Genomic DNA, 19,650 nt, shown 5'->3' with positions numbered 1-19,650 from the left:
GGTAAGAGCAAACACGGAGGAACAATAAGTACAAGTGACAATGGTAGACACAGTGTTGTTAGCCAGAACATGACTGGAGAGACAACGAAAAAGTAAAACAGAAAAGTACCACAGAGAAGGATTGAAGTGGTAGAAACAGAGGGAAAGAGCGGGAAAGAGGAAGGGAAGCAGGAATGAGGGATAATTGCATTAGAAAGAAGAGAGGGCCAAAAGGAAGGAAATGATTAGAGGAGAAGGGACTGATATCCGATAGAGAGAAGGAGAGATGGAGGAGGGGATGGGCGGGGAAGGAGGGCTCACTTACCGCCCGCCGTTCAATATATACTGACACTCTCTGTGTCAATACACAAACTCACTGTGTGTGTGTATGTGTGTGTGTGTGCGTGTACGTGTGTGTGTGTGTGTGTGTGTGTGTGTTTGTGTGGTCGTATGGCTCTGTTAATCCTAGTCTAGCGTACTATCTCACTTGTCCCATCGGCGGCCTCTGAGGAACGTTCATGTCAATCTCACTCATTCCCTGCGTTGCCGTTCGTCTTGAACTTCCATGTCGTCTCCTCCAGTTTCCTGTTGCCCTTATTAGCATTGATCTTATTATCTACAATTGCTATTCTTTAACATTTTTCAACCACTATTCACTTTAATTTTATCCATGGCTATTTACATTATCATTAGCTGAATGCCTTTAACTCCGCAACCAGGCCATCATTAAATATTGTCTTGTTTGGTCAGTCTTTGAAATATTGACAACCTTAGTCCCTCAACTTTATCTCTCTTTGTTCTTCTCTCTGCCATGTGCCTCTTCTGCTTTCACCTTGTATTTATCTTGCCTCAAAGTTATACTATCTCGCTGCATATCTCCTGTGCCTTGCCATCTATCAACTGCTTTCCCCCTTTCTCTCTCTGCTTTCTCTCTCCCTCCCTCCCGCTCTCCCTCTTTCCAGGCGGCCTACCTTTTGTCATTGACCCCTGCCCTGGGTGTCTGGGCATTGACTGGCTCTCTCCGTGTCACTGGAGCTCCCTGTCAATACTTACCAGGTTTGGCCACCCTCTGCGCTGTGGTCAGAGAGTGGGGGAGAGAGGGAGATGCACAAGATGCTCCACAGCACCGGGAGATAAAATAAAAATGAATGAGAGGGAGAGTAAAACAAAGAGGGATGGAGAAGAAAATGATGGACGGAGGCAGTGTGTGAAGCAGCTGGTCAGCAAGCTTATAAGGTGGTTTTTTTCACTTTAGTAGAGCCTTCTTGGTTTTTGCCATTTGAAGCTTTACAGTGTATGAGCTCATGAACAGTGCGAAACCACCATCACACACAGTTCTTTATTTTTTTTAACCAAGAATTAGACATTAGGACATGAACTAATGTGTTAACAACTTCTCACTAAGGATAAGACCTTTCTACAAACGACCATGTTAACCCATCTTTATTAGGTTAAGACAAAAAGTTACACCAGATTATTTAAGGATAAGCCACATCTCATGAGAATTAAAAAGATAAAATAAAGCTTTAATGCGCTGCACAATTACAAAACAAATGAAAACTCATAAAACTTTCTGATGAGGTCTCACTATTTCACTTTCACTCAGTCTTCATCACTAGTGCATGTAAGACGTTTAAGACATGTTTTATTTATGCAGTATATCTGACCTTTTTAATGCATTTCATGTATCCATTCACAAAGACAATTAATCAGCATTTCTGTACATATGCCAGTGTTAGCCAGCCCGCTAATTTCAACTGCATCTTTTTGGCGAAATATTATTAAAATCAATAAAATGACAAAATCAATTAAAGCACAAATATACCATCAAAGTAAGGTACTAAGGCAGTAAGACGCTGGGAAATAAAGTAGTAATAATAATACTAATAAGAGCAACAACTTAGTATATACAATTCAACAGTTAATAGTAGCTTTTGTAGAAAAGGTAAACATAAGTCAAGTCAGAACATAACATAAGTAATTAAGACATAAAACAGGTGTCATTAAAAATTTAAATGTAACTCAAATGTTATTAATTTATCTTGTATAAAAACAAACATATATACAGTATATTCTTTTTTTTTAAATTATTGTTACTCACCAAATCATGATAATCAGGACCACATTGTGTCAATTGTTGCATTATTGACATTATATTTGACCGATCTTTCAAATGGACTGTTTTACTGTACATTTAGGTAGTTTTCGGTCACTGAACTATTATATAAATAAAGTACCACTTTCAGAATTAATAGGAATGATGAGAACCCCTCTATGAGCTTTATATCTTAAATCTGTTTTTTCACATACGGATGAAGCTCATGTTCCAGCAATGCATGCAAATTCATCATAATCGATAAGTGAGCTACATATATCAAATGTCAATTAGTCTATAAATGGATTTTAGAAACAGAAAAATATGCTTTTCTTTAGCTGTTGATACTTTGTTATAGATAAATGATGTAAGATTGGTTTTTAAAAACATACAAAAGTGAATGGTCAGAAAAGTTAGAAGTGTGGGATTTGTGTGGGAGCTGACATCGGGTGGTTGACTGTTAAAAAGCTAAAAGCCGAAGAGCATGACGACAGATTATGATGCTGATAGCTTCACACATGTTGTTCATGCTTTTTGATAAAGATAGATGTATTGAACATTCACAGTCACTCAGGTAAACAATAATACTGTCAGTAGATGGTGGGAACCCCAATCATGTTTCAGGCTGTCGTAATAGATATCAGTCTGTACATCCTAATGCAGAATTCATACTCATCATTTATAAAGTCAGTCTGAGCATCACTCCCTGTTTTACAGTCTACTCCATCTACGGCACGGTCGGCCTCTTTCCTCTTTACTCTTTTCATTTCCTCTAATCTCTCACTCTCCCTTGCTCTACCTCCGTGTCACTTTGATTTCCCTATCCACTGGCCTGTGGGGTGTGTATGTGTGTGTGTGCGTGCGTGCGCGTACGTGTGTGTGTGTGTGTGTGTGTGTGTACGTGTGTGAGCATGTGTGGTGTCTGTTAAGAGAGCATGACTTAATTGTGTAAAGCAGTTTCACAATTGTAGGTAAATCAGTGGATGCGTCCTTTAGCACATCAGTATTTGCGGTGTTGGAATTACATGGAATGTCTCATCTAATCCTCGTACCTTAGAAACAGGCACACACACATTTTTCTATTTTGGTTGTAGGTGTCCCATTGCATTCTCTGCTTTGTTTAAACTATATTTATATGGATATCAGCATGAGGCTTTTCATGCATATGGTTTTCTAAGTAAATGATCGTTCATATGATTGTGTATCCATGCATGCATGTGTGCTTGCCAGTGTACGTTTCATGAATATGTCTGTGTTTGTGTATGTGTGAGTGTTCATGAGTAAATATATGTGTTTTTGTGCACGTGTATGTGTGTGTGCACAGACGCCTCTGCGTCTGGGCTTGAGCCTGGATGGGCCCATCTATATGAGAGTAGACAGTGTGCGCGTGGAGAGCAGAGGAGTGAGAAGGACGTAGCGGCAGTTGGGGGGGGTGGGGGAGGCTGCCCAGGCCGAGGGGCCCCCCTCTCGTAGACAGTTTGACTGATGACATGCATTAAACAGTTAATCTGTCTGATTGAATGTTTGCTTCCTCCAAATTGAAACATTAAACAACAAGGCGAGAGAGAGAGGGAGGGGAGAGCCCGAAGAGGAGAGAGGGATATGGCTTCATCTATTGCCCAAATCATGCAAAGCATGAGACTGGAATATATAATATTGTCCTGTGAGCTAGAGAGAGGGGGAGTGAGAGGAAGAGAGAGATTGGAAGGGACAGAGAGAGAGGAGTGTGAATGAGGGAAAGAGAAAACGAGTGAGGGAGAGAGATGAGAATGGAAAGGCTCTGGGTAGGTGGAGGGGAGAAAAGGGTTAGCAGAGGCAGAGAGGGGAAAAAAAGAAAGGGATCAGTGAGATGGAGAGGATACAGGAGAATAGGCCCATAGAGAGAAGCTCTGCAGAGCCAAAGTTCTCTTTAGCTGATAGTCCAACAGAGACAAAAAGCAAAGATTAAACAGCATCAGTTTAAAAGGAGTATGTCAGTATTATAAAGAGAGGAACACTTTTAACAATTAGCACTATTGTGTCTTTTGGAACCTCACACAGATTCAGCCTAAAACAAAATATTTTATGCGGGTCTAAATGCTTTATCTGTCCTTGTTGTCTGGCTTCAGGTTCCAGATAGGAAGAGAGGATGCAGTTGTCACTATTTCCTAACCTGGTTTTACTTCCTGGGGTCGTGATCCCTCTCACAGAGCCTGGAACCTCCTTATGCTGTCTGCTCTCTCTCCCCATAGTACTGACTCAGAAAGCCAGTAGCACCCTTTTAGGCTGCATCATTATGTGCTCACAGATGACGTGCATCTACTGAGAGATTCATCAGTATTTCTTAGCGGTAGTATGTCCTCAGCCAAAGAAAACAAACGTAGACATTTCTAATAGATCAAAGAGCTTGATCTTCTGATTTTGATGTTAAACTGAAATTTAATTTCTTGTCTTCTCCACTAGTAGAAAAATATAAATTATGATTCAATTCAATTCAATTCAATTCTATTCATAGTGCCAAATCATAACAAAAGTTATCTCAGGACACTTTACAAACTAGGTAAAGACCACACTCTATGACTTATTTATGATGTACATAGACCCAACAATTCCCCCGTAGAGTACGGTGGCAACGAAAGCCTTCCCTATAACAAGCAGGAACGTGGGACAGACCTAGCTCTGTGGAGGACGGACATCTGTCTGCACCGGTTGGGGAGGAAGAAAAGGACAGAGAAAGAGAAAAAAGACAGACAGATGGACAGAGAGAGACAAAGACAGACACAAAGACAGAGACAGACACACTTCCAGTAACTATAATAATATCTATAGTAATGTGAATATGACTTATATGTTATGGCAGTTAATACAGCAGAATAGTAGAAACAAGCACAGCTAAGGTTATAGATTATCATAGTAGCAGGAGGCGTCATGCAGGACCACGGCAGCAGGCACCACCACGATCAGCAGAGACCTGCGAGACGACAAAGCACAAACAACTCCGGGGGTACTGCAGCTATTGTGCATATCTTAGAAAGAGGTGTGATACCAACTAGAGAACCCCATACTGACTGAGCATTGTTAGATGTTTTTTTTCCCTGTGCACATAATGTAGGTTATCAACCACTAGCCATTTAAGCTGTCTGTTCCTTTACAGCATCACTCCTTCAATATTTGCGAGGACCCATCATGCTGTTCAATTAGTATTCCTCTCAGAAATTGGTAGCGAATTAGCCCAGCTTTCTAATGTTAGCAGAGATTCTCGTGAGACTGTACTTTTCGTCCAAGTTCATTCACACCTGCTGAGTTATAATCAAAGAAGGGGTTTAGCAAGCATTAGCAGTCTGTCTTTCGATCAGTCCAGCTGTGATGATGGCAAATGACCAAATGAACAGCAACGTGTTGTCCTGTGACCTCAGCGCTCTATATGTTAACCCATGATTTTAATTAGACCATGCAAAGTGATTAAATCTCAAATTGTCCTAAACAGCTTACAATGTCGCTTTCTGCTATTCTAAAATGATATAACAAACAGTTGCCCTTGCATTCAGATCTTGCACTGATCAAATCAGTCGCTGGTCAGTCACTACCAAGAATTCAAGCCTCCTGGAGAGTTTTGATAAAATTAGGTATTTTTGGTAATGATGGTTTTGACCAAATAAGTACACAAGTCTCTCTCTCTCTTTCTCTCTTTGTATATATATACATACATATATATACATACATATATATATATATATATATATATATATATATATATAATGACACACAGAGTATATGTTTTTACAGAGTAGCAGATAAATTCATGAGCAGAAGGAGACAGACAGGTAAACCATAGGTTAGCTTTTAACAGAGCTGGTGCCACAGAAATGCTGGTAGTAGATTGGGAGAAATTGGGTGACCCCTAGCTGGTAATGTGATATGTCATTTAGCCTTAGCCCGACCCTGTCCCCTCCCAGGGTTCACAACCGTGACCATGCTCGAAATGGGCTTCCCTTCCCTTTGTCTCAAGTGCATATTCTCCTCCTCAAAATGACCATCATTTTCTCTCCTGGCTGATTTTGGTCCAGCTCTAAGACTGAGGTATAATTGCACAAACAGGTCTTGAAGAGCACATAAGCTTAAAGCCACTTTACCACCCAACAGTCAGAGCAGCAAGAGAGAAGGGGGAAAAAACGGGAAGATGAAAACATTAATGGATAGGTTGCAGGATGGACAGATAAATTGATAGATCTTTTAGAGAAGGTCAAACTTCTGTGCCCACACGCGGGACCATCATGAAGAGAAGAGAAATTGATTGCCGCTCACAAAGGCGCTGAAATGACTAGAGAAATTATTTTCTGGGCAATGAACATTCTAGGAGGTATGGGGAAGAAAGCTTAGAGAAAGTGCAAACCTTTCTCACTCGGTATAAAATGGCTCAAGCGGACTGCTGTCAAGTGGAGTTTTTGGAGAGAAAGCTCATTGAGTTAATTCTCAGATAGATCCCCACCAGGCTGACTGAGGGGTTAGTGCATGTGTTTGTCTGTACATATTTGTATGAACATTTGTGTGTGAGATCTAAAAAATTACCTGGGATCTTCAATTGAAGGATATCCAAATTACAACGTATTAAAAGGCAAAATCCACCTTTTGTAATTGCCCTCCAGAAATAACAGAATTTAACCACTATGGTTAAAGTTTGATTATGTTTAGACGGATGTTTAGGATTAGGCAACAATCATGGTGATGGTTGGAAGAAACCAGTATTGACAATGCCCTCTTGATATGGACATGGTCATAATACCTACAGCCGTTAGCAGCATAGACTGTTAATGTAACGTGGACGTAGCCACCAAAATGTCACCAATTGGTTGCGCAGTCCTCTTGGTGTTGGCGGCGTTAATCCGCATGCACTGCAGTTTCACGGAGCTGGTTGAAAATGGGCAGTTTCCTTTAATTTATCAGGTAATGGTAATTACTGTGGTAATAAATCAAGTGAGAAGAAGGGTCATTTTCCCATGGACTTGTTTACAGCTAGTAGAGTCGCCCCCTGTTGGACATTAGAAAGAATGCAGGTTTAGGCAAGTCCACATTGGCTTCACTTTTCAGACCCGCTTGACTTTGCACGAGCGTCAACACTTGGGCTTCAATATGATTCAGCAGACGGTTATTTTAACCTTGCTACAACGTGAACTTGTAGCTGGTAATTGTGAGGCCAAACACAGCGATAACCTACTTTATAAATCATTATACACTAAGACCCCTTATAAGTAATAAGATGTACCCTAACCCAAACCCTTCTTTTTAACCTAACCCTTAATAGCAACATTAATTAGCTGCTAACTTAAGTGTTGACACTTGCACATGCCAGTGTTATTGGGTGACTCGTTTAGTGACTACATTCTAGCATCTATCCCATAAATAAATGACATTGTTGGGAATTTGCTGAAACAAGTGATGCTGCCGTTTTTGTTGGAAGGATAAACTGCAGAATCTAGAGTCCAAGGTCAGAGGATGTTGTGTGATGTGCTGAATGTTAATCTCTTTGAGGCAAATTTGTTATATGGGGCTTTATAAATATAAGTCACTTGCCCTGACTAATTTCACATTTTTTCTAAGCCTGTCCCTACACAATACTGGCATATTTACGGCAAAAGTGTAAGCGGCAAACATGAACGTCCTGGTTGTAAAACAACGCCCCTTAGCAGGAGTCCAATCTAAAATTTAAGTTACTATTCTTTTGCTCGGCAAAGAAACACTGGAAACAAAGAAGGAGGGAAAGACAACAAAGAATGTGTCTGACCCACATTAGCTTCAGCTATACTTTCTTACAGATTTTTGCACCACAGGGGACTTTTCTTTTTCTCAACCCTTCTCTTCAATGCCTTTCTGACACCAGAATTGGGAGAGTTGCGTCCACCAATTTTTGTAACTTTATGAAACTGACAATCACGGCTACTAGTACGCAGTGTTTCGTCACGTGTGTGTGCGTGTGCATGTGTGTGTGTGTGAGAAAGTAGGCAGGATTTGAACTTCTCTTTGAAACTTTTTTTTCATTCTTCACACAAATGTGTCCATCACTTTTTCTATGTACAAATGAGTACTATGAATCCCTTGAATCAACCCCTTTATGACAGTGGGCTTTTCACCTAGAGTTAATGGGTGGCCGTTGAGAACAGCTATTAACATCAGCCTTTACAGTGAAGTCGCACCAGGAAGGGAAATCTTCATGGCCAGTATAGACAGGAGGAATGATATCCATGTTCCTATGGGGAGTATTGTATTAAGATGGACTTGAAAAAAAGTTTAAGTTTAAGTTGCTTGAATTCTCATCATCATTTTTAATTGTACAGGTTTTTTTTCTAAAAAGCTCTCTCATCGATGGGTTGTGTCACAAAGGCCTCTGGTGTCTTCCCAAACATTGCTCCTCAGATTACTCCACCTCTGGTGAATTAAACACCACCCTCATGGGGGTGTAAGTGAATGCAAAACATAAAACAAACAGCCCCCAAGAGACTTTAACTAAATGAGTTTCTATCACATTACAAGAATCGCAGTACTTCAGCATTCCCTTCACCCCAAAAATTACAACAATAATGAATTTATCTTACTTTCACTCTTGGGGTTTGTGCTAAGCACACATCAGCATACTGTGTTTGATGAGTGAAAACGAGTGATCCTTTGACACATGGAGCCTTGTTTGCACAAACTTATCCCTGACTTGACAGACATGGATTTCTTTTCAGATAAACAAATCTTTCATTTCTACATTTATACCCCCATCACCAAAATGAGCGATCCGCCTATCTCATGACAACCCCCCTTTTGATGACAATGAGGCCCCTTCCTCCCTAATGACACTGAGATTGATAGAGACCTCCACCAGCATCCCAACAAATGGCCTGGCACCAGGACCAGAGGAATAGAGTACAGTGGCGGATATGTAGATTGGGGAGTGCAGACAGAGATGGATCAGGGGACTTATGTGTGGATAAACAGTGTGAGGTTGATTGCTAGCACAGAGAGGGGCCATTACGGCAAATCCGCACGCTAATCATAATGAATCACTTACTTATTAACCGTTAATTATGGCACGCAAATACATCCCATGCAGGCGAGCGAGCAGGGAGGCAGGCGGTGGTGCCTGCCACCGTTCTGGGGGGTACTGGAGGAGGCGAGGAGGCCACATTAATTCATTCTTATTTATTAATTTCCCTAATTAAAACAACAAGGCTGTGGAATAGAAGTGTTTTCTTTGCGTGAAACAAATGAAGGCCCTGGAAAAGTGATATGAAACCAGGCGTTGCATGGTGTAAACATTAAATCATGTGAAGTGATGGTGCTTGTTCAGCTGTTCATTATTAGAATAGCTTTATCCAATTGGGCTGCCCCCTCTTTCCCCTTTTCTTTGTTATTATATCACACAGCAGAGCCTCTTCTGTCATAAGGAGCACTCTAACACACAAACACTTGTTCTCTGGCTGGCAGATTTCACCATCATTATTCAGTAAATGGTTTACTTGCCACACAGTATTACAATAAGCCACAGTTCCTCCTTGAACGCATCCTTCTGAAATGCCATAAAATCGGACAGAAACGCCCCATCTTTCCCATTTGATTGTCAGATGTTTATACCTCCTTTCGACTACTGTACAGACCTTTTACTGGAGCTAAACTGCTTCTCCCATTTGCTCAAATTCATTCATCTATCTCGTCGTCCTCCTCCCTCCTTTTCCACAATGCCGTTTCTCAATTTCCTGATCTCCATCACTCTCGTTTTCGTCCCGGAGTGGCCCACCTGAGCGGGCGGGGTGCGGTAATGGCGTTAATGCCCGGTAATACGGGCCAGATATTATAATCTCAACACTGTCACATTGCGTTAGCCGCGGGAGACTGACGTGTCAATGCCACGGCGAGCAGGTGACGCGCGGGGCTCAGGAAGCGTGGCCCGGTAATCGCCCAATACAGACACATTTATTTTGGAGTTGAATCTTTTCACCACGCTGTTTTTTGCCGCAGCGCAGCAAATATTTAGAGGGAAACTTGTGTCACTCCGCTGGTCAGGGATGAAGCACTAGGTCCTATATCCACGTGGTGCAAACTTTGAAACAAACCTCAAAAGACTTAAAAAAAAAAAAAGTCAGAGGCGTTTCTAGGGTCTGTTGGGGCCCGAGACAAAAATGCCAAGGGGCCCCTTAAACCAGTGTTCATCACCAGTATGTTATAAATAATCTGACACCAACTAAACATTGTGGAATGTAAACGTTCTTTAATTTAAAGGTGCACGTTTAGTTAGTTTTCTTTCTCAAAATATATAAACAAACATCAAATAACATTAATTTGAAGAACAATAAAAAACAGAAAGAAAAACAGATCTAAAAAAAACTTGGGTAGAGTTAGGTGGGCTCCCTCAGGGAGGTCAGGTCTCCTACTGTCACTGCAAACTTGTCAATGCTGTCGTTTAAAGTTTGTAAGCCCTCAGGGGCCCCCTACAGGCCTGGGGCCCAGAGCCATTGCCGGCCTTGCCTGTTGGCAAGAGGCGCCTCTGATAGTACATCTAAAATGACCTGAAATCAGTTGAGGGTTGTACCAGATCAGAGTAATTTAGCATGTTGAGGGGGCTTCTTTTAGTTTTTGTTGTAATGGGTCTTTATAGCTTAAACTATTTAAATCTCAATAATTCAGGATGGTGTTCCCCCTACTCAGTGTACTGAGAATGTTGAAAAATAGGTTTCTCTTCTTGTTTCTCCTGTTGGGTGTTGAGCCTCACTGTGCAGAAGGACGTACTGTATGGACAGAGTTTGACACGAGAAGGCTGCTTTTACCTATCCTCGCGAGACTATCCTAGTTAGTCCGGTAACCTGCAGCAGAGAAAATTTGGAGAAGGTTGCCCGACGCCGTTAGCACGTCAAATGCCTCGTTGATCTGATTGGTTGATTTGGCCTGTATGTGGGTGATAGACAGATGGTTTATCCAGTCAGCAACCAGTATTTCCGTCCCTTCCCAAAAGATCTCCAAACGAGAGTTCCCAGATGCATATGCTGAGCAAATGCGAATCAATCCATTTGGCGGAGTCAGGTTAGTTTTTACCTTTGTCTGCTGAAAGTGGAAAGTTTCTGAGCGCTCATTGAAAATCCAGTACACAAAGCCTATTATACTTTAACAATGCAGAGGAGAAATTCACAGGATGATACGGATGCAGACTTACAGCTGACAAATATAAGCACACAGTAAATAGTCTTGTATACAATGTGATTTTCATTTTTGGTGTGATGGATATACAGACGAGTGTGTAAGAGCAATTTTAGAGTCTATTTTCTCCTGACCTTAATTTCTTTGAATCAGAGGAACATGGAGCCCCTAGAAGAAACCAGTGTTACTATGGGATAACAAACAAACCACCAGAGAAGACCATCACTCTCTTTTTACGATTTTTCAAATTCTTCCAAGGAACCTCCAGCACACCGACCTTTGGTGTTTAGACATCCTAGAAAACATGTCTGGCTAATTGGCATTGTATTTGAAAACTTTCTGGTTAGATGTCAGCGGTCCTGCATTTGCATATCTGCAAATCTCAACTTTTGTATAAATATGACTTTACATCTGTTGAATGTGCACCAAATTTGTAATAGTAAAACCATTTGTGTTCTACTGTGACAATGGAGATTACGGTTGTTTTTCATGACTATGACGCACAATAACGAGCAACCAACAGAACAAAGCTCTGACAACCGGTAACAGCAGCATCAACCAAACCTTACTGTGTTTGCAGAGTTTACTGATGGCTCTTTACTGCTTTCATTCTGCCGGATTTCCCCGTCAGTACCTGCTTGTCTGAAAACACACGCAGTAATTATTCTTCACAGGTCAACAAATGATGACTTTGGGAAAAATCAAATAGTTGTGATAAATTCCGAGACCAAACTATGTTTATCAAAATGGACATATTGAAGGTGTTATAGAGTCATGTCATACAGCGTCTATCCTGTTAAAGATCTGTAGCACACCCTGTTCTGACTCTAGGCCTACCTCTAAATATTTTTAGGCCTTTCTTGAGAACAATGGCAAAAAGAAAACGATCCATCCTTCACACGGCCGTCCCCAGTTACGCTCTCGCGGGTGCACCGGCTCGTCAGTGATTTATGCGTGTGTGTAATTGAGTGTTAATAAAAAGTGTGTCCGGAGCGCATGTAATTGTGTGTTTTCAGGACCCACCATGTGTGAGCTTGTGTGTAATTGGGTGTTATCGATGTTGTGAGTGTTTGTCGGGGTTGAAAGAGCGAATGGACAGGTTACAGTGTGATTGCAGCAAGAATGCCTGTAAAAGTACACTCTTTTATCTTCTGTATTTTAAAGGCCGGATTTCAACTTGATCATGTTTAATCCTTTTATTAAACATTTGATGTACTCAGTAAGTTTGGAAGGATTTGCGAGAACCCTCATTACCACCATAAACATTTATTTTGTGTATGTTTGTTCTGTACAAGAGTATAGCGTTAGCAAAGGTTTCCAAGGGAAATGGATTTGTTGACTAAGAAAATCAGTTTATGTTTTCGCTATTGCACATATTAGCAGAGTGGAGTTTAGTGTATTAAGAAGAGCACAGGTATTTAGTGTGGCAGTTTGGCTATTTAGGATATAACATTGAAGGACATGGGTTTGAAGAATACGTAGTTTAGTCTTGTCTTTTATCATTCATTATTACATATTTTCTGAACACATTTGTGTACATATTTAATGTTGCTGTAACATGATAGTTGTGTGTATATGTAGGTGATGGCAGTGTATAGGTGTGTGTGTATAAAGTGTGGTGCGGGTGCTGTTTAATTGATGCGGGCTGGCCATCGATCCCTCCCGCCCAGCCTAATGAAGGCCTGATTGGTTTGTGAGGGCTGGCTGGTTCTGCTTAGCTGCCTCTGCCTAGTGCCCTGGCTGCACACTATATAACACACACACACTCAATTCAACATCATTCTTCTCTTGCTTTCTTTCTTGGTCTCATGCTTTGTCTCTGTCTCCTATTTTACATTAATGCTCTGACTTTCTTTTTGTCTCACTGTCTATAACTCTCTGTAGCTCCTTCTTTCTTCACAGTGGTGCGTCCATTCTCCGGCTTGAATCTTAAAATGATATCTCAATTCCCTGTAATTTAGAGCAGAGTGCTACACTTACTGATAATTCTAAGATACAGCACTCAGTGATCCATTAACTGTACACCTGTGTGCTCAAGCTTGACCTTAACTGTGTAACATAGTGTCCCTTTCTGATCATTTTCAAAAACTTTGGGGCTCACGTGTCGATACAGTGAGTGAAATTATGCCGACATAGTCCTATGTGTAGCTATCAGACAGTCTTGTAGGGCATGTGAGTCTTCCATCGCTGTCTTTGACATGATTTGTATCCCGTCTCTCATCTCCATCACTGTCTCAGTGGTGTTGGTGTCTCTGTCTGCCTTTATCTGTCAAGCAGCTTGCAATCCAGTCAGTCAGATGTCACAGTGCTTCTCCTGTCATGGCAGTGCCCATAAATGTCTTTTGGTGTCACTCAGCTCACTGCAGACACAGGTATTACACCGCCCTGTTAATGGCTTTGTCAGATGGCCTTTTCACAGAGCCAGTCACGAAGACAGACAGCAGACTGCTATCAGTCAGTGTGTGTGTGTGTGTGTGTGTGTGTGCGTGTGTGTGTGTGTGTGTGTGTGGGTCTGTGTGTGTGTGTGTGTGGGTCTGTGTGTGTGTGTGTCTGTGTGTCTGTGTGTGTGTGTGTGTGTTTCAGTCACAGGCATGAAGACTCAGTTCAGGAAATAAAAGGCCACCCAAGTGTCCACCACAGTCATGTATCAGCAAAATTCCTCTGAGTGGTTTTCCAGTCAGGCAGCAGAGCAGTCGTTCCAATCTGTCACTGTCTGTCATGCAACCTGCTATTGTACTCAATAAACTTTCTGATATGTTGTTTTATAGAAAGATTACATGTGGCAAAATCCTGAAAAATTCACTAAACAAGCTAACGCCTCATAAATCCATATTTACATCTCTGCAATACAGTGCCATGATGCTATTAACTAATGTATCGTATATACACACATAAACACACATTATGCACTGTGGGTGTGGGTGGTGGTGTGTGTGTTGGTGTGTGTGTGTCACTTTAGTACCAAATCCAGAACCATATCTACACTTCATATAATAAACCATTAGCTGGCCGTACTATCAGCAATGTACCTCCTTGATTATATCTAAGGATACAGGTTTCAACAGGTTTCAGCCATCCATGCCCAAAAGACAATATTTATATTAATGTTGTCTTTGTGACTCTAGATGCACCATACGGCATAAACATTTCTCATCTCTTTTGCGAGAAGGCAACTTCAGCACCATGGACAGGTCCATGCTCAAAGTATTCAGCGCCTCACTTTTTGGATAGCGCTTGTGGTCTTTTACGGACTCAAAAACTACCAAATAGCAAGGTTCATTGTCTTTTTTGCCTTTGCCAGTGTCTTGGACAAATGATTAATCATTTAAAAAAATAATTTCTATTTACGTCTTTGAAATTAGGCACCATCTGTATTACCCATAATTATCTGAACTGTGTCTTAGACTTCTGTCAGTAAAAATGTATTAGATCAACCTTCTGATGCCCTCCACTAGAGACTACTAAACAAAATATTTAGGACTTTGTGTTAAACATATAATTGCAGATGATGCTGAGTTTTGACTTTCATGTGTTTAGATCAGCCGTTCCCAAACTGGGGCGGCCTGGAGTTATAAAAGGGGGGATGCGGAGAGGCTTGATACAAATGATGTGTGGCTCTGCACTGTTAGCAAAGCATTGAAAACTTTCTGAAAGGTCTGTCAGGCACCCGTAAAGCAGACGATGACTCTACACCAAACGTCTCAACCACCAAAACAAAGAGAAGAAAATATGACTATGCATACTGCTTCCTGGCTTCATAAGTACAATTGTGGATAATGGAGAGAAAAGAAGGGGTTTAAAAATATTTTATCTGCAAAAGGGGGACCCTGCTGAAAGGGTTTGGGTTCAGAAGACGAGGCTTATTCTTTACTTTTCTTATTCTCAACGAACCCATTCAAACCCACAATGCATGTGTCTCACTAAATGGATGTGTCGGTACAGAGGAATAAGCTCTGTAAGTAAATCTTGTTAGAAGGATCAATTCATCAGACTTTTTTGTTTTTTTATTTGGGATTTGTTGCCTGTAAGAAAACTATAGGACATTGACAGCAGTATCTATTAGGTACAGCAGGGCCTCGAGCAGACACCGCGGGACTTATTCTACACAGTCTGTCTATAAAAATTCAACATACTCTGTAACTTAGGACATTTCAGCAGTTGCAGTTTTAGAGCAGAAGGAGTAGTGAGCGACCAGCAGTGCATTGATCAAACTGCCTTTCAACCTGTGGTGCATCTTTATTTCACATCTCTCTGTCTGGTACAGTAGCCCACACCTCTGGCCTCATATACCACAGCCTTCACCTCACCAGCCTTCGCCGACAAATACACAACAGCATACACTGTGATAAGTGGTGTGTGTTTACAGCTTGTTCATTTCCACTCTTCCAACTCTCAGCAGAGGAAAAGAACGGGTGAGAGTGGGAAAAAAGAGAGAGAAGGGTAGAAACGAGGAGGAGAAAGAAGGGGCTATCGGAAAGGAGAGGGAGGGCTTGTGGGGAGTGTTTTTGTCCTGGAGAGAAATAGCCCTCTAGGTTGTAATTGGAGGTAGAGAGAGAGAGAGAAAGAGAGAGAGTGAGGGAGAGGAGGGAGGAAGAGACAGGAGAAATTGCTTGGCTGGGGCTGTGTGGGATGATAGTGTTTTTGACAGGTAAATAAGGCTGTGATTGTCGACAGTTACACTGCACCTCGCTGACCCTCACACACACCGGCCTCCTCCATCTATATTTCACTCTGACACACATGCTGACTCTTTGCCTCTCTCTCTCTCCTGACACACACACATCCACGCGTGCACACCCACGTGCACAGAAAGACACAGACGGCGATGTTATCATAACTTAGGGTTTGTTAATACGTCATAAAATGCAAGTTCACAGTGAAGGTATCTATGGCTATAGTTCACCAACTTCCTTCCTCGTTTAATGACTGAACACTGACGTGCAACTTCTGTTTTAATAGGGATTTTAAAGGAGTCCATTAAAATCCATTAAAACACAGCTTCAATGACACAAACCCCAGCTTGAGTTTGCCACATAACAAGGTTTTCGAAACGCACAGCAAAAGTAGCGTTTATTCAGCGTTTATATATAAACCAGCAGAGTTCAGTTAATTCAACATCTCCATGAGACAGTGGCAACTGAACTGAGCTGCATAAGCTTCACAAATGTAGGTTCTGATGCAAGGGCGTAGTGGACTGGATTTTGTTTACGTTATTTTTTTACACCCTCATCATAGTCTAACATACAGTATCTTCTCCATTTTCTTCTGTGTTTTATGTTTATTGTTTGTATATAGGTAGACAGATCAGATACCATACAGCTACATCACAAGCAGTAGCTATCTAGTCTTCCTATCCCCTTTCCCTTTCCTTCCATCTTCCCATTCTCTTTTATCAAGTCAACAGCCGTCTCCCCCTCCCCTCCTGCCTGCCCTTGCCTCCCTCCTCCCCTCTCCCCTCCCAACCCCCCTCCCTCTCTCCCTTCCCTCTCTCACTTCAATCTCAAGTGTTTTCAATTTTATTCTAGAGTGGAATTAACTACCCCCGATGTCAAATTGCCGACGAAATCGATAATAATATCTTTACAAAAGAGGATATTCCAGTCTCTCGCGTCGGCTTTTGAAAAATGGAAAATTTAGCCGAGATTGATTCATTAGTTGACACGTTATAGGACGGTATAAGTATTGATCGCGGCCTGTCATGTCCCATCTCGGCTAATCGAAGCTGAGGCGCTCTGTCGATGGGCGCATTTTTCATAATTCCGTCGCCGGGGAGAGAGACCAGCCGGCAGAGGCGACTGCAAGGCACAGAGAGAAAAGGGGAGAGTATAGGGGGGCAGAAGAAAGATAGACGGGGGGAGAGAGATGACTTGGGGGTGGGGGGGGGGTGGGGGGGGGGGGGGAGTAGGTAGGGGGCAAAGAGTGGAAGAGCGAGAAATAGAGTGAAAAAGAGGCATGGGGTAAAAACGGAGGAAAAAGGAGAGAACAGTTTTGTGTGTCTGTGCATGTGCGCGCGCGTATACCCGCGTGTCCATCTCCAGCCCACAGCGGCCTCGGGGTGAGGCAGAGAGGCAGCCACAGGGAGGAGAGGGTATGTTAATGGTGCAGGTATTGGGGCGTAGATAATTAATGCATTAACTAATTAAAGTCAAACGGGGGAGATAACGAGGTGGAGGGAAGTATAAGGAACAGGGAAAAGACGGCGGGATGGAGGGAGGTGAATTAGGGCGACAACGGGGGGAGAATGGGTTTTAATAGCTAGTGAGGAGACGCGGAGAGGTGTGAAAAAAAAGGAGAGATGAGAAGGAGGATGAGGGAGACCGAGAGGAGGTTTTGGGTGGCGGGGGGGGAGGGACAGCTCGGGGTGCGGGGGGGTGAAATAAATAGAAATTGAATGGCTTGGGTACGAGCAGAGAGAAGTTCTGAGGCGGAAAAAAATATAAAGAGGAGTGAGAGAAGACACAACGACAATGATGGAGAAACTTTTGATAGTTGTGCAATTCGTTTGGAAAGTTGGCATTGGCGTGCTCAGGACTTATAAGTCCAACATAATGCCACTCCTCTGGCAGTCTTGTCACGAGTTGCACAAATCCAGGGGGTCCGTCAATCAACAAAAGGAGGCTCTTGCAAAGGAATCGAGTCTACCTGTTTGTCTTTTTTTGGTCTAAAGTCTGAATCCCCCAGACTCTGTTGTCCCCTGTGGGATATAGAGCACTAGATTATAGGTCATCATATCGCACATTGAGACACTCAGGTTTTGAAGTAAATGCCAAAAAAGGGTGCATTTGTGTACCACACAGAAAAATCCTGCCAAAGGTCAAACAACAATATAGTCTGCTAATGCATGAGCACTTTTATCTTTTAGACCATCTGTAGTCTCACTAAATTATAGATCACCATATTTTACAATGATCCTCAAAGGTGTCACAAATAAAATGACAAGAATTCACCAATGCACCATAAACTAGTGCCATAAAAGGAAACTGTACAGTCCAGTAAGAGACAAGAGATTGTCAAAGAGTCGGTGGATCTCACTGGAGCTCCTCTTTTTGCCATTGTTCGGCCAAAAAGATGCCATTTGTCAGGTTACTTTCTTTAGTTTGGTTGGTTGTGACTGACCGCTGCAACGTTCATTTATGCACTCTATCTTTTGGCCCATGACAGACCACCAAATTATGGCTCACCATAATTTGCGAGTCTTGCAGGCTTCTCCCAATAAGAATTCATCCATGATAAAACAGCACCGCGCCATAAAGGAAAACACAATAGGAGGTTAAGAATCACTGGCTCTTTCAGCCGCTCCAATTTATACAGTCTGTCATGTTTTTCTGGTGGTTTTGCCATTCCTGTGCAACCTTTTTGCTAGTTTTCAACACCTTTTTGTGTGTCTTTTTGTACTCCTTTTCAAACACAGCATATTTTAATATAATTCTGGGTCAATAAGTGTCTTTGTAAGCATGTTGTGCTGAAAACCAGACTCACAGATGTGCTGAAAATGACACATCAATTGTCAGTGTAGCTCCAATGAGTCTGGGCTCAGACATCCAAGGGAAAGCAACAGGAATCTCATCCCATAATTGATTTTGATAAACTAACATGCATGGTGTGCGGAAGTCCTCTTGCATCGAGAGAAAATGGGAGTATGTCCGCGAGGCCAACCCCAAATCAGCAATGATAAAAGTGGAGCTGGAATGGGTTGTGGGATGGAATCAAGAGAAATGAGATACACCAAATTAGAAGAGATTGGCTTGATGGACTTGGATTAGAAGGAAAAGAGGTATATAGGGAGGGGATGACGAGAAAAGGAGGAGAGTGAGTGAGTGCATATGTGGAAGATGGGGAGAAATGGAGGGGAGGGGGGGTCTCGGTACTTGGCAGTCTCTGGGTATCTCAGGTTCTCTCCGGCCGGGAAAGCGGTCGATATTTAATTGTTATTGCTAGCATGGAACGCACGGAAGCGGGGCCTGTACGAAAATTTCTCATTTATTTGGTATTCTTGTTTTCTCTCCTTTTCCTCCTTCCACCCGCCGCCCCTCTTTTGCGGGGTGAGGTGGAGGGAGGATGGGGGGGTGGGGGCGCGGGGGGAGTGAGTGGGGTCTTGTGTGCGCACTGGGGGCAAATGGAGAAAGGGGATGAGATCCTTGGATGAAATCTGAAGGGGGTGGGGGGCACTGCGTCCTCCTCTCCCAAGTTTAGTTTCTGTCCCTAGACGCATCATATCCACCCTCTTTCACCTCCACGCTGCCCCCACCGTGCTCCACAACCCTTCCCTCCCCTCACTCCATCTACCCCCACCTGTCCAAAATGAAAAATCCGTCATTTTCATCAAACGTCCAACCAAATATTATCTACACTCCATTCCCAGAGATCGAATCTTATTTAGGGGCGACGGGATTCGCCATCTGTTTTCAAATTTCATTCCTCCATGA

This window comes from Echiichthys vipera (assembly GCF_963691815.1).
Source record: "Echiichthys vipera genome assembly, chromosome: 8".
In the NCBI taxonomy this organism is placed as follows: domain Eukaryota; kingdom Metazoa; phylum Chordata; class Actinopteri; order Perciformes; family Trachinidae; genus Echiichthys; species Echiichthys vipera.
This window is presented reverse-complemented; position numbering follows the sequence as displayed.